The following is a 12243-nucleotide window of genomic DNA, read 5'->3' as shown; positions in this document are numbered from 1 at the left end:
GGCTTCTATAAAAACCTAAGAGTCAGATTCACAACTCTACCCATTTTCCCTCTAGCCCTGCCCACCACTGGAATGTCAGACCCTACAAGGGTCCTTATTTTCCAGGGACAGTTCCGTATTTACAGAAGGCGCCCCAGTTTCTGATTTGATCCTGAAATGTCCCGCTTTTCCTTAGGATGTCCCCATTTTAATCAGAGAAATGTTGGAAGGTATGGAGTTATTATGTGACACCCCCACCCCCGAGCCAAGGAGACAAGTAACTATACAACCTTTAGAAGTTATATGAAGGCAGCCCTCTATAAGGAAGTTTTTAAATGTTTAATGTTTTATATATGTTGGAAGCTGCCCTGAGAGCCTGGAGCAACCCAATCAAAATGGCCAGGGTGTTGTTGTTGGTGGTGGTGGTGCTGCTGCTGAATAATAATAACATCCCTATTTTCAGTGGAGAAATGTTGGAGTGTATGGAATGTGGCTGTTCACAAGGTTGTCCACAACATTGCCCTCGGATTGAAAGAAAGGTACCACTACCCAGTTCTAAAGTGTAGGTGGATATGTCCAGAGGTGATATTCTTACACTTATAAAAATTTATAGCATGGAAGAAGGGAGCATTGTGCAGAGTATAGTATTCAACACAACAGAAGCAAGCCAATAAATATTTTACTGCAGACACTGCAGCAAGCAATAGAAAGGAAACTTCAGCTGAACACGAGGCATGCGATAAAGCACTTTCATTCATTACCAGCCACTACATATCCCTTGGGAAGCAAAGGAAAATGTTTAGCGAAAATGTAAACAAACATTTCAAAGAGAGACAGATGGGGTGAGTGGATTACTTTTGTTTCATTTATAGTGAGTTTCATTCCAAAAGTATTGTTAGGTTTTTCATGCAGCACAGCTCAGTTTTCCAAGGGTTTAAGTTCCATGAAGATAATTCTTAGGTGTTTCTGCTTTGAATCAGAATCGAGACTATTCTACTTAATCCAACGCAAAATCATTTTATTAAGTATCCTTTAGCTAGATAATAGTAATGATAAATTATGAAGTACAAAAAACAATTAGGAGGAAAGTGGACTGGACAATAATGCTCTTGTAAGAAACTGGGCTGAAAGGCCACATACAGAGGCATGTTGTTACATGCTATAATTGTTTGGTGGCTGATAGAAGGATTTCAGTTTTCTGAGGTTGTTTAGAAACCAGCTAAAGGGTGCTGCAAATATAATTTCTGTAAGTTGGTTTTTGCAAATATCTGTTAGGTCAGTTCAGATTTATGATACAGCAGCAACTAGGCCATGTTACACACAGCACTGGAACATGTTTTGTGAAGTTATCACTTATTCCATACTCTGTTGTGTGCAGTAGTTAGAACATTTCTGAATGGTTTTACAAAAGCTCACTATTACCAGTGATCTAGTTTGAGCCAATGTTTACTCAGAGTAGACCCACTGAAATGAACTAACTTGGGTTCATTAATTCTAATGGGTCTTCTCTGAATAGAAATCAGTCGGATACAACCCAGTACTGGAGAGAAACCACATTCATCATGATAAACCCAACTTGCTGTTAGTCTACTCTAAGGAGTGATCCGGTTTTTGCATGCTGCACAACTGAACTGAGCTTTGCCTAGATATGGATTACTTGAGCACTGTTGAGATCATTCAAAGTGATCTGAAATTTCAGCTTATCTGAAATTTACACAGCATTCTACCCCATAAAACCTGTATGGCTTAATATTTATTGTCCCCTTACTTTGCCAAAGACGACTAACAAAAAGGCACCAGCAACCATATCCTGCTACTTTCTACAGAAGCACCTTCTATAATTCAAAAGTACCACAACAATTTCCAAGCCATGTAGCATGAATGAGAAAGTGTAAGTAATATTTTTATGATATTCCTGATGTTGCCTTTCACATTTTAAGCATGAACAGCAAGATCTCTTGCCCTCCATACTTTATGATGACACATATATGGTGACAGTTGTCTACCTTCTGAGGCATTTGTTTTTAATGCAGCAAATATGGGTTGAAATTGTCAATGTCTTTGACATCTATAAATCCACCTTGGACATTTTAATCAATACAAATCTTCTTTGTGGATACTGTCTTTTTTCACTGCAAGGCTGATGGAATGATGCTATTAATTTTTATTTTTATTTTACTCAGACATGCATTATTTTGCGGTGATATTTTTAGCACTATGTTTTGCTTTATTGCATAGTATCTCTATTGTTTCACTTTGTTCTTTTATTAATATATAAGTCATTCTGAGAGTCCTTTGGACCAAAAATGGAGACTACTAAATAGATTAATGAAATACAGCTATAGATGTTCCAATGTTCCTGCCCATACTAATACAGTGGTACCTCGGTTTACAACCACAATTGGTTCCGGAAGTCTGTACTTAACCTGAAGCAAACATTCCCATTGAAAGTAATGGAAAGTGGATTAATCCATTCGAGACGGTCTGTGGAGTATTTAAACTGAAGCGTGCTTAACCGGAAGCGAACTTTCCCATTGAAAGTAATGGAAAGTGAATTAATCCATTCCAGATGGGTCTGCAGTGTTTGTAAACCGAGCGGTTGTAAACCGAGGTATGACTGTATGCTAAAGGAGGTCTAACATAGAGTTTTCATCCCAAAATGTCAGTTTTTCATGAGTAGATTTATTTTATGTGAATGTGCCTGGCCTTGGAGTGTCAAACAGTGCAGTGCAGCAACATATCCATCTCACTGGGTTTCTGCTTGTCTGTTTCACTAATGTAAGAGGAAAAGCAGATCTCCCCTCAGTCCTTGAACAAGTCTATGACAGAAGTCTCCCAGCTTGAATCCAGTCAAAAAGTGGGCTATGCATGCTCAATCAAGTGATTCTGCAGTTGAAAATTTCACATCTTAGAATCCACATCTAAAATTTTGCTTTTGCAAAATACTCCAACTCAGGGGTTTCCAAACTATAGTTCCCAGAACACCAGTGGCCCACAAGCTTCATTCAGGTAGTCCGTGGCAAGTCTGCATAAAAATATTTGCATGTGTTCTTAATTGTACTATTTTTATTGCTTGTTTTATTTCTCATTTTGTATTCTATAGTACAGTCATACCTCGGTTTAAGTATGCCTTGGTTTGAGTATTTTCAGTTTAAGTACTCCGCAGACCTGTCTGGAACGGATTAATCCACTTTCCATTAATTTCAATGGGAAAGTTCGCTTCATATTAAGTACGGACTTCCGGAACAAATTACACTCATACCTCGGGTTAAGTACACTTCAAGTTGAGGACTCTGCAGACCCGTCTGGAACGGATTAATCCACTTTCTATTACTTTCAATGGGAATGTTTGCTTCAGGTTAAGTACAGACTTCCGGAACCAATTGTGTTTGTAAACCGAGGTACCACTGTATTAGAATTTATAAAAAATAAGACATGAGAAATAGAAGAAGCAATAAAAATATAATTAGAAACCACAGAACATCTAGCACAGTGCATTACCATTGTTTCAACAGGCAAAAAACCAATTCAATGGTCCACCAGAATCAACAAGTGGTCGGTGGGTGGAGGTTGGGAATTATTGCTCTACCCTCAGGAAAGACAAATTCTCCACTATTTACATCACATGGGGAAACAGAACAAACCAGAAGTCTGCCAGGACTGGAAATATCTGAGGTTCTGTAACTACTTAGCCAAGCGCCAAACATGCACCAATTTCTGTCATGAAAAATAATGTAATAGGTACACTAGTATTATTGAGGGAAGAAATCCATCTTAGTAAAATACCTCTTTTCCTGAAATGTTTTTCAGACCCAGTATCTTTCCCCCCCTTTCCTTCTAGCACCCCACCATTTCATTTTTCACAATAGTGAACTTCTTTACAAACCAGTTCATCAAAAGCACTTTTCATGACAGCAGCAGCAGCTCTTAACTAAAAACTCCTTACCTTCTTTTATTTAATAAAAATCAGTTTAGCCCAGAGCTCTTTATGTTTAAACTCTAGCCACTTTTGAACACATTAGAACTCTAGCTCCTTACTTTTGAGCAGTTTAAAAAGGCTACTTCTGTTTGACTTGCTTTACATTTGATTGTAATAATAACAACAAGGAACAGCCTTAAAAACATCACTCAGGAGTGCAATGGAAGTGCTTGGCTGCCCTTACATGTAAGCAATTTGTGACTGAATCTCTTTGGTGTCAGGACAATGCATACTTGTTTTTCCACTTAGCAGATTTTCTCCACAACTGAAAATGTGGACTAGTTCACAATTCTCAACAATGTTCACCTTCTCAACAATGCAATTCTGACTAATAGTTACAACATGAACCTATTTGTTAAAGAAACTTCACTCATTTTCCCCTCCTTGCAGTGTTGGAATACTTAGATCAAACATTTCCCTTTGCCTGCAAGTACACAACATTCTAGAATAAAAAAGTATGAAGAACATAAACAAAAACCATAAAAAGGACCTGCAGAATCAGGTGATTGATCTAGTCCAGCATCCTGTCCTTACAGTGGCCAGCCAGATGCCTTTGTCAAGCAGGTTTTGAGCACAAGAGCACAGTCTTCTCCTATTGTTTCCAGCAACTGGTAATCAGAAGCACTGCTGCCTTCAGCTGTGTCTAATGCTCTTTTAAAGCCATCTAGGTAGGTGGCCATCATGCCTCCTGTGGGAGTCAGTTCCATAGTTTAACTATGTGCTGCATAAAGAAGCACTTTCTTTTATCTGTCCTGAATCGTCCAATATTCATCATCTTCTTCATCATCACCACCCTTTCATTGTGAACTTTACTTAATATACATTTTTTGTCTGATATATGCAAAGCAATTTCCTCTTATATAATGTATTTTCATATTTTATTTCTATTTGTACACATATTTTTAATGTACATTTTAGCATATGCATTTTTGTGCACACTCCTTGGCTGGAGAACTACAATGCAAAATTCAGAGAAGTGTGACTCTCACATGATGGCTGTGTTTCAATTCATGAATTGTTTCAGAAAGTATGAATCTAGGATGCAAAATGAATGGAATTTCCCCCTCATCCCTACTTTTTTATTATTTTTATTTTTATGAAGTTATTTCTCCATTAGATATCCAAGAATGCTGTCCTTCAATCGCTACAATATATTTACTTGTAGCTACAGCAGCTACAAGACTTCTCAATCTGGAAGGAGCCATCTTCATTGTAGGAAAATGGTTCACCAGGAAGAGAAAATCAGGTACTGAGATTGGGTAGAATAATAACCTTCCCAATTTAAACGCTGAAAAGACTGTGAATACTCATTGGGTTTTCAGAAAAACAATCCCCTGCAATTTCCCCCAATTTTTTGATGCACTGAAATGGGAAAGACAACATATGGAACACAAACAGTAGGTGAAAGGGAAGCAATTGGCAGAACACCACAAACTGTTCCAAGAAGAAACATTATTAAACTGGTGTATTTTGGCCACTTCTCAATGGGTGTGCCAGAAAACTGGCCAACTCAGTCCTCTACATGGATATTGGAGGGGGGGCTGTGTATATCGGGGGGGCTGTGTGGAGAGAGTCTCTTCCTTTAAATACCTGGGTGTCCATCTTAGTGAAGACCTAACTTGGAATGTCAATACAGCCCAGGTGGTTAGGAAGGCCCAACCTTCATTTCCTTAGGGTCTTGCGAAAGAACAAGGTTGGACAGCAACTGATGATTTCCTTCTATCGGTCCACGATAGAAAGTGTTCTCTCATACTGCATTACGGTGTGGTACGCTGGTTTGACAGCCATGGACAGAAAGTCCCTACGGAGGGTGGTGAAGACAGCACACGATATTGTGGGCTTTCCCCTGAGTCCGCGAGATGTCATCGCGAGAGACTGTTGCCTCAGAAGAGTGAGGAACATTCTTAGGGATGACTCACACCCTGGCCAGCACCTTTTTAAACTCCTGCCCTCGAGCTGGAGATATAGAAGCATGATAAGCCGCACCAACAGGTTAAAGAACAGTTTCTACCTGTGGGCCGTGAGGCTGCTGAATGGAAGACAGCAACACTGCAGCTGACTTTGGGGTTGGTGGTTGTACAACAGCACAGAGAGTATAACAAGGACTGAGAGATTGGGGGGGGGCTCATTTAATCTCACTGTAAACAAGTGGTACAGTGACATTAAGTATTTCTATTTTCTATTTCTATGGAGATAATTTTATACCACCACCATCACACTTAGTAAATGTTTCAGTAAAGACATATTTAACATGTGTCCCATTGAAATATGCTATATACAAAGCACACAATACTATAGCTGGATATTTCATGCTATGTCTATCATCATGTGTTATTTTCATTTCAGCAGAAATTACACTGATAATGCAAAATCCCTAAACCCAAAATTGAAGTGGACAGATTGGAAGCCTTTAAAATAATAATAATAATAGCCATTTGTGCAATCCAGATTATAAACTCATCACCATTATCAATTGCTGGTGACAGCAGTTTGTGGCAATGTTTATTTGCAGTCCATATTTAACTGAATTAATTCTTAGCTTTCCTAGAAAGCCATAATGATCTCTATTCAGCATCCTGAGCTAAGTGCAGAAAAGTGGATTTGCTTAATACAGATTTATTTTTCTCCTTTCTAAACATGCAATGACACTTGCTGACTTAATAGGCACTTGGTTTGGTTTTTGGAGCATTATGTACTTGAGCAACAAGAATCAATAAATAGAATTCAAGAGCAAGTCATAGATAGAAGTCTGGACATCCTTCTCCAGTTACCTCATCTCTAGATGTAGCATACAAGCTTAAATCCTGAAGGTTCCAGGATGCAGCATACGACAAAATATAAAGAAGCAGTTCACTATTTGCTGAAAATATAATAATGCTGGTTAGCTCGCTGAGATCAGATGGTGACTTCAGTATTGCTGCCCTGATGAGAACTCACACATACAAAAACTTGAATTTTGTGACAGAAGTCCCACCTTGCATTATATGTCTAGCAACAAAGCACAGCAACATCCAGCTTAAAAAGGTAAAGGGAACCCTGACCATTAGGTCCAGCCGTGACCAACTCTGGGGTTATGGCGCTCATCTCGCATTATTGGCTGAGGGAGCCAGCGTACAGCTTCTGGGTCATGTGGCCAGCATGACAAAGCCGCTTCTGGCAAACCAGAGCAGCACACGGAAACGCCGTTTACCTTCCCGCCGGAGCGGTACTTATTTATCTACTTGCACTTTTTGGCATGCTTTCAAACTGCTAGGTTGGCAGGAGCTGGGACTGAGCAACGGGAGCTCACCCCGTCGCAGGGATTCGAACCTTCTGATCTTCAAGCCCTAGGCTCTGTGGTTTAACCCACAGCGCCACCCACATCCCAACATCCAGCTTAGCCAAGCCTAATAAGTGACTACTTATCAATCATTTCAACACCATAGTTCAGCGTACAATGTACTTTACATCTGTATTATTCTCTCATCCCCAAATTGCAGCCCTATGAAACAGATTAGGGCATCTAATGTGATGCCTGGATAAGCAGAGATTTTATCATGGCCAAACATCACACTGTATCCATGGCAAACACAATACTTGGTTGTGTGATTCATTGAGACGTACATGTGACAAAGCAGTCTATAGCAGAAACATTAAGATGACTTCTGTTGGGTGCTTGTGCTCTCTGTTTAACCTGAGGGTATGTCTACACAATTTCTAAAAACTCAAGCATTTTCTCTTTCTCCTAGAGAGCTTACATTTTTTTTAATACAGGAATCCAGTTATATGGGAGAAAATTAGCTGTATTTGATGTTTGACACTACATCAGAATACTAATCCAAATAAGTATTGCATTAAAATAGAGAGTGCTTGAGTAGAATTTAAATTGTTAAGACATAGGGAATAACATAGTTATGTTATTTCATTAAACCAAATGTTATTTCATTAAACCAAATCACTGCAATGATACCTCAGAAAATGAAGCAAAAGACAAGTCTATCACTGGAAGTAGTAACTTCTATAGTATTAATGAAAGCCATTATTTGATGGTGAAGAGGCAGGGTATCAGGAACCACGGGTAACTTCTGTTCTGTGTTATCCATATTTCTTTGTAATACCCTGCGTACAAACATCCTCAAACATAAAAAAAATCTGCAAATGAGGCCTTATATGGGGAAACCTTTGTGGGACATCCATTGCATGGAGCAAAACTTTGTCAGTTGTGGTTCCAATCTAGCCACAGGTCCTCCTTGGATCACCACATAATGTAAATAAATAATGGATAAGAACATTTAAATTTAGGTTGGAAGGTTACCTCTAGCTCTCTCTCTCAGTAGTCCATTTGCTCTTGTTCTTTTAAAAAACCTACATGATTTTATTCTCTCATTTTTTGTGATTTAATTTATGATGATTACCGTGCAGTTTTAACCTGAAGCCTGGCATAAACAACACCTGAAGCTTAACTTCCACATGTCTTCCTAGTGTGAATTGCCAGATGTCCTAATGTGGTTGCAGCTTGCACATTGGTCTGCAGGGGAAAATACAAATTTTCTACTTTAGATATTGGCTTGGCTCACACATCACATTAAACCATTGTTTCTTCACTTACTCCTGTTGCTGCCATGCCTCAGATCAAGAAGCATAGCCTGAATTGTTGTCTCACCTAACCTAGGCTCATGGCTTGTTTTCTTACAAATGAGCTACGAGCATTAACTAAAGGGGGGGTAAAACCTTGGTTATCTATCACCCACGATTTGTTTGGAGGAAATAAATCAAGAATCTTGGATCAGACAATACAGTGAACCAAACTGGCTTGTTTTGTCTGCAGTACGGCAGCGTACATAGGGGAGCAGCTCTGTGTGAAATTTTGTCTCAAACTATGGTTTAATGTAGCATCTGAATAAGGCCATTATAGGAAATGCAGTGTCACCGGTTTGCATATTACCTGTATCATCTCCCCAAACAACACCAAAACACTCATAAAGACAGCATATATAGTAGGCTGGCTTTGTGAACAGGAGCCCTTCACACTGCCACATTTTCTGCAAGCCAAATTTTGCAATTAGCCAAATTCTGAGTTTATATTAATCAGTTGCTGGGAAGAAAACAGCAGGAAAGTGCTGTCACCTTCATGCCCTGCTTGCAGCCATACTGTGGGAAGTTGTATGCTAAACCAGGTATTGTGGTCTAATCCAACGGGTCTCTTAAGTTCTTAAGGCTAGTGCTATACAGAATGCAGAATACATAGTGCCAAGCTCACCACAATTACAAGCTCAACTAATGACCCATCCATAAGAAGGGCATGTAAAGAAGCACTGGAGAAGTTTTATTCTGGTGAATTTTGAATGTGGAAATGTCCTTACAAATCAAGTAAAGCTGACCATAGAAAGGTCAAGGTGGTTTAAAAGGAATTATGTGGCAAAGAAACTGGAAGGTAAAGAAGGAGAACTGAGCAACAAAAATGGAGATATTGTTAATACAAGGGATTAAAAAGTCCAACAGACACCATGTACACCATGGACCAAAGAATGGAAGCAAATAAAGTTATGCTGAAGAAGAAACTCCTAAGTTCTCCAGGAGAACCAATAACACTAATCATTCATTAGGGATCAGCTCAGAGTGGTTAGTGGATCAAATTTTATTTTAAGAAAGCAACCAGCTGACCCACCAAACATAAAGGAAATTACTTGCACAAGGACGCCAATTACACTTTTACTTACCAAGGGTCATACACAATATAAAGTGAAACAGGGAAAGCCAATGGTAGTAAAGACTTGTACTAGGTAAGGGGGTCAGGAATGGGGTTTGGGTTTTTTTTAAGGATTTATCCTACTTCAGCAGAATGTTCTTTGCATATTACAAAGTCAGCATAAAATGTCACATTTACATTAAGGAATTATAGCAGGATTCATGTATGCTTGATGTAAGAATATAAATATTCAGCAGCTGCAAAATGATTGCAGAGAAGACTAAATGCTCACTTGTAAACCACAGTGCTACTTGTATATCATGAAATATGGAAAAATACTGTAGGCAAAAAAATGCCATGTAAAACAAATTGGGTTTGGACCATATTTGATTTGCAAATGAAAATGAAGACGACGACACTAAGCTGTCTAAGAGAATCAGTAAACAGCAGGTTCACATACAGGGCACTTGTTCAGATATCTGTGGGTATAAGACCTTGGCCTCTTACCTTTTACCTTACCTTTTCACTTGGAAGTAGAAAAGATTTACATGGAGAAATACAGATATTACTGAAACAGGTAATCATTTCAGGAAGTAACTTCCTGTTTTTAAAAAGGCGAAGCTCACAGTTTTGACTGGATCACCTTTATCTATATGCTGATTGATATTCAAAGAACCCTATTGTGCTTATCCTTGCAGACACCATGCTGTTTTCTTCTTCAGCAAGACTTGGTATTCTATACGCTTGGTGATTCTATATTTAATGATGATTTGTACAAACTCTTCTGGAACAACAAACCTGGATCCCCTTTAAAACATTATCTAATAACTAGTTGTGAAATCTGCTTCCCCCCCTCCAAATTGCTTTTCCTTTTGTGTCATGTAGATTGTAAGCCTATGAGCAGGGACTGTCTTATTACTGGTTACAGGTAGGTAGCCGTGTTGGTCTGGATCGAAGTAAAATAAAAAAATTCCTTCAGTAGCACCTTAAAGACCAACTAAGTTTTTATTTTGGTATGAGCTTTCGTGTGCATGCACGAAAGAAGAAGAAGTGCATGCACACGAAAGCTCATACCAAAATAAAAACTTAGTTGGTCTTTAAGGTGCTACTGAAGGAATTTTTTTATTTTACTGTCTTATTACTGATATTTATAAGCCAATATGAGGGCCTTTTTCATTTGAAAAGCAGGGTGAACATTAGATAGATAGACAGACAGACAGACAGACAGACAGACAGACAGACAGACAGACAGACAGACAGACAGACACATAGGGTTACAATATGAGCTGTGAAAATTCCCCAGTTCAAATCTTACATCTATGCTATGAACGTGCTAGATGACATTCAGCCACCCACAGCAATATAGGGATAATAATACTGGTCTAACTTGTAGGTCAATTGGAAGGATTACTGATATAATGCATACGAAGAGTTCTGAGTGTGCCAAAACACTGCATCCAACATTAACTGTAGAATTCCCAGCACTGCACTTCTTAAGAAACGAATCTAAAAATCCTGCATAATTTTAAAGTATAAAAATCCTTTCTGCATATTTGGAAATTGAAAACTGTCTAAACAATGCAAAACAGAAGAGGGAAATAGAAAGAAGTGGGGAAATGTTTTGGAAAAGACATGTTGAATTGAATCTGAATCATCCAGTTCAGAAAAAAATGTCTTCAATTCTCTTATTATTTCAAACAATAAAATAAGGTCAATTAGCATTCTCAACAACATGCTAGCAACCCAAGAGAAACATATGAATAATTCAAATCTAGAAAAAGGAGAACAATTGACAAAATAAATATTTTAATGATCTGCTCGTCTGCAACCACTCAGTAGTGGCAGAGTAATAAAATCTGAGAGTAAAAGAATAGCACTGGGGAAATGATTCAGTAGATTATTAATTGATTTCAAAATTTCAAAATCCCCTACATATTAGCTTTCAAAAGATGATTGTGAATACTTTGTAGACTGCGCAGAATACAGAAGTAGCCTGGCACGTAGATGCAGACAAGAACTCCTTCAAAATGAGTTGGTGCAATAAAAACTACTTTCAAGGATGAAGATTCAGTATAGGATACAACAGGAGTATTATCATACTTATTCTTAAAATGTTTTTTTACTAACAACAATAAAGCTGTACAGCTGTGGTTTCAACACTTTAGTTCATACCATATAGAACTTCAAGCTCAGCAATTCTGTATGTCTTTATAAACTTCTGTAGCACATAAACTGCTCATTACAAGAATTCCAAAGGAGAGAAAAAAATAAATTACAAGTCTCCATAATGGCAGTGTAAGATTTTTATGCAGAGTCCATAACTTCCCTTATTCAATATCCTTTGTGAACATCACATCAGCTGCACAACAACAGGAAATACAAGTCACTCATGCAACTCTCCCTCACATCTAAATAATCCACAAATCCACCAGGGACTGAACTTTGGACATTCTGCATGTAAAGCAGGTGCTTAATCACTTAGTAGAGAGGACCCACATTTATACCAATTAGGACCAAGAATGTAATGCGAGCTGTACCAATACTGCAATGGCATAACCTCCTACAATAGACTATGATTGATATAAGGAAACTCATCTCTTAGCAATGAATTAGCCTT

At 38.4% G+C, this 12243-nt stretch overlaps 1 protein-coding gene across 1 annotated transcript in view; it reads right to left on the bottom strand.

The window, feature by feature from the left end:
- Positions 1-12243, bottom strand: part of LOC118080810 (contactin-4) — a 532292-nt gene that overhangs the window by 453754 nt on the left and 66295 nt on the right. The window lies entirely within an intron of this gene.

This window comes from Zootoca vivipara, chromosome 2, assembly GCF_963506605.1.
Source record: "Zootoca vivipara chromosome 2, rZooViv1.1, whole genome shotgun sequence".
NCBI classification, from domain to species: Eukaryota; Metazoa; Chordata; class Lepidosauria; order Squamata; family Lacertidae; genus Zootoca; species Zootoca vivipara.
Note: the sequence above shows the minus strand (reverse complement) of the source record. Positions and strands in the feature narration are given on the sequence as shown.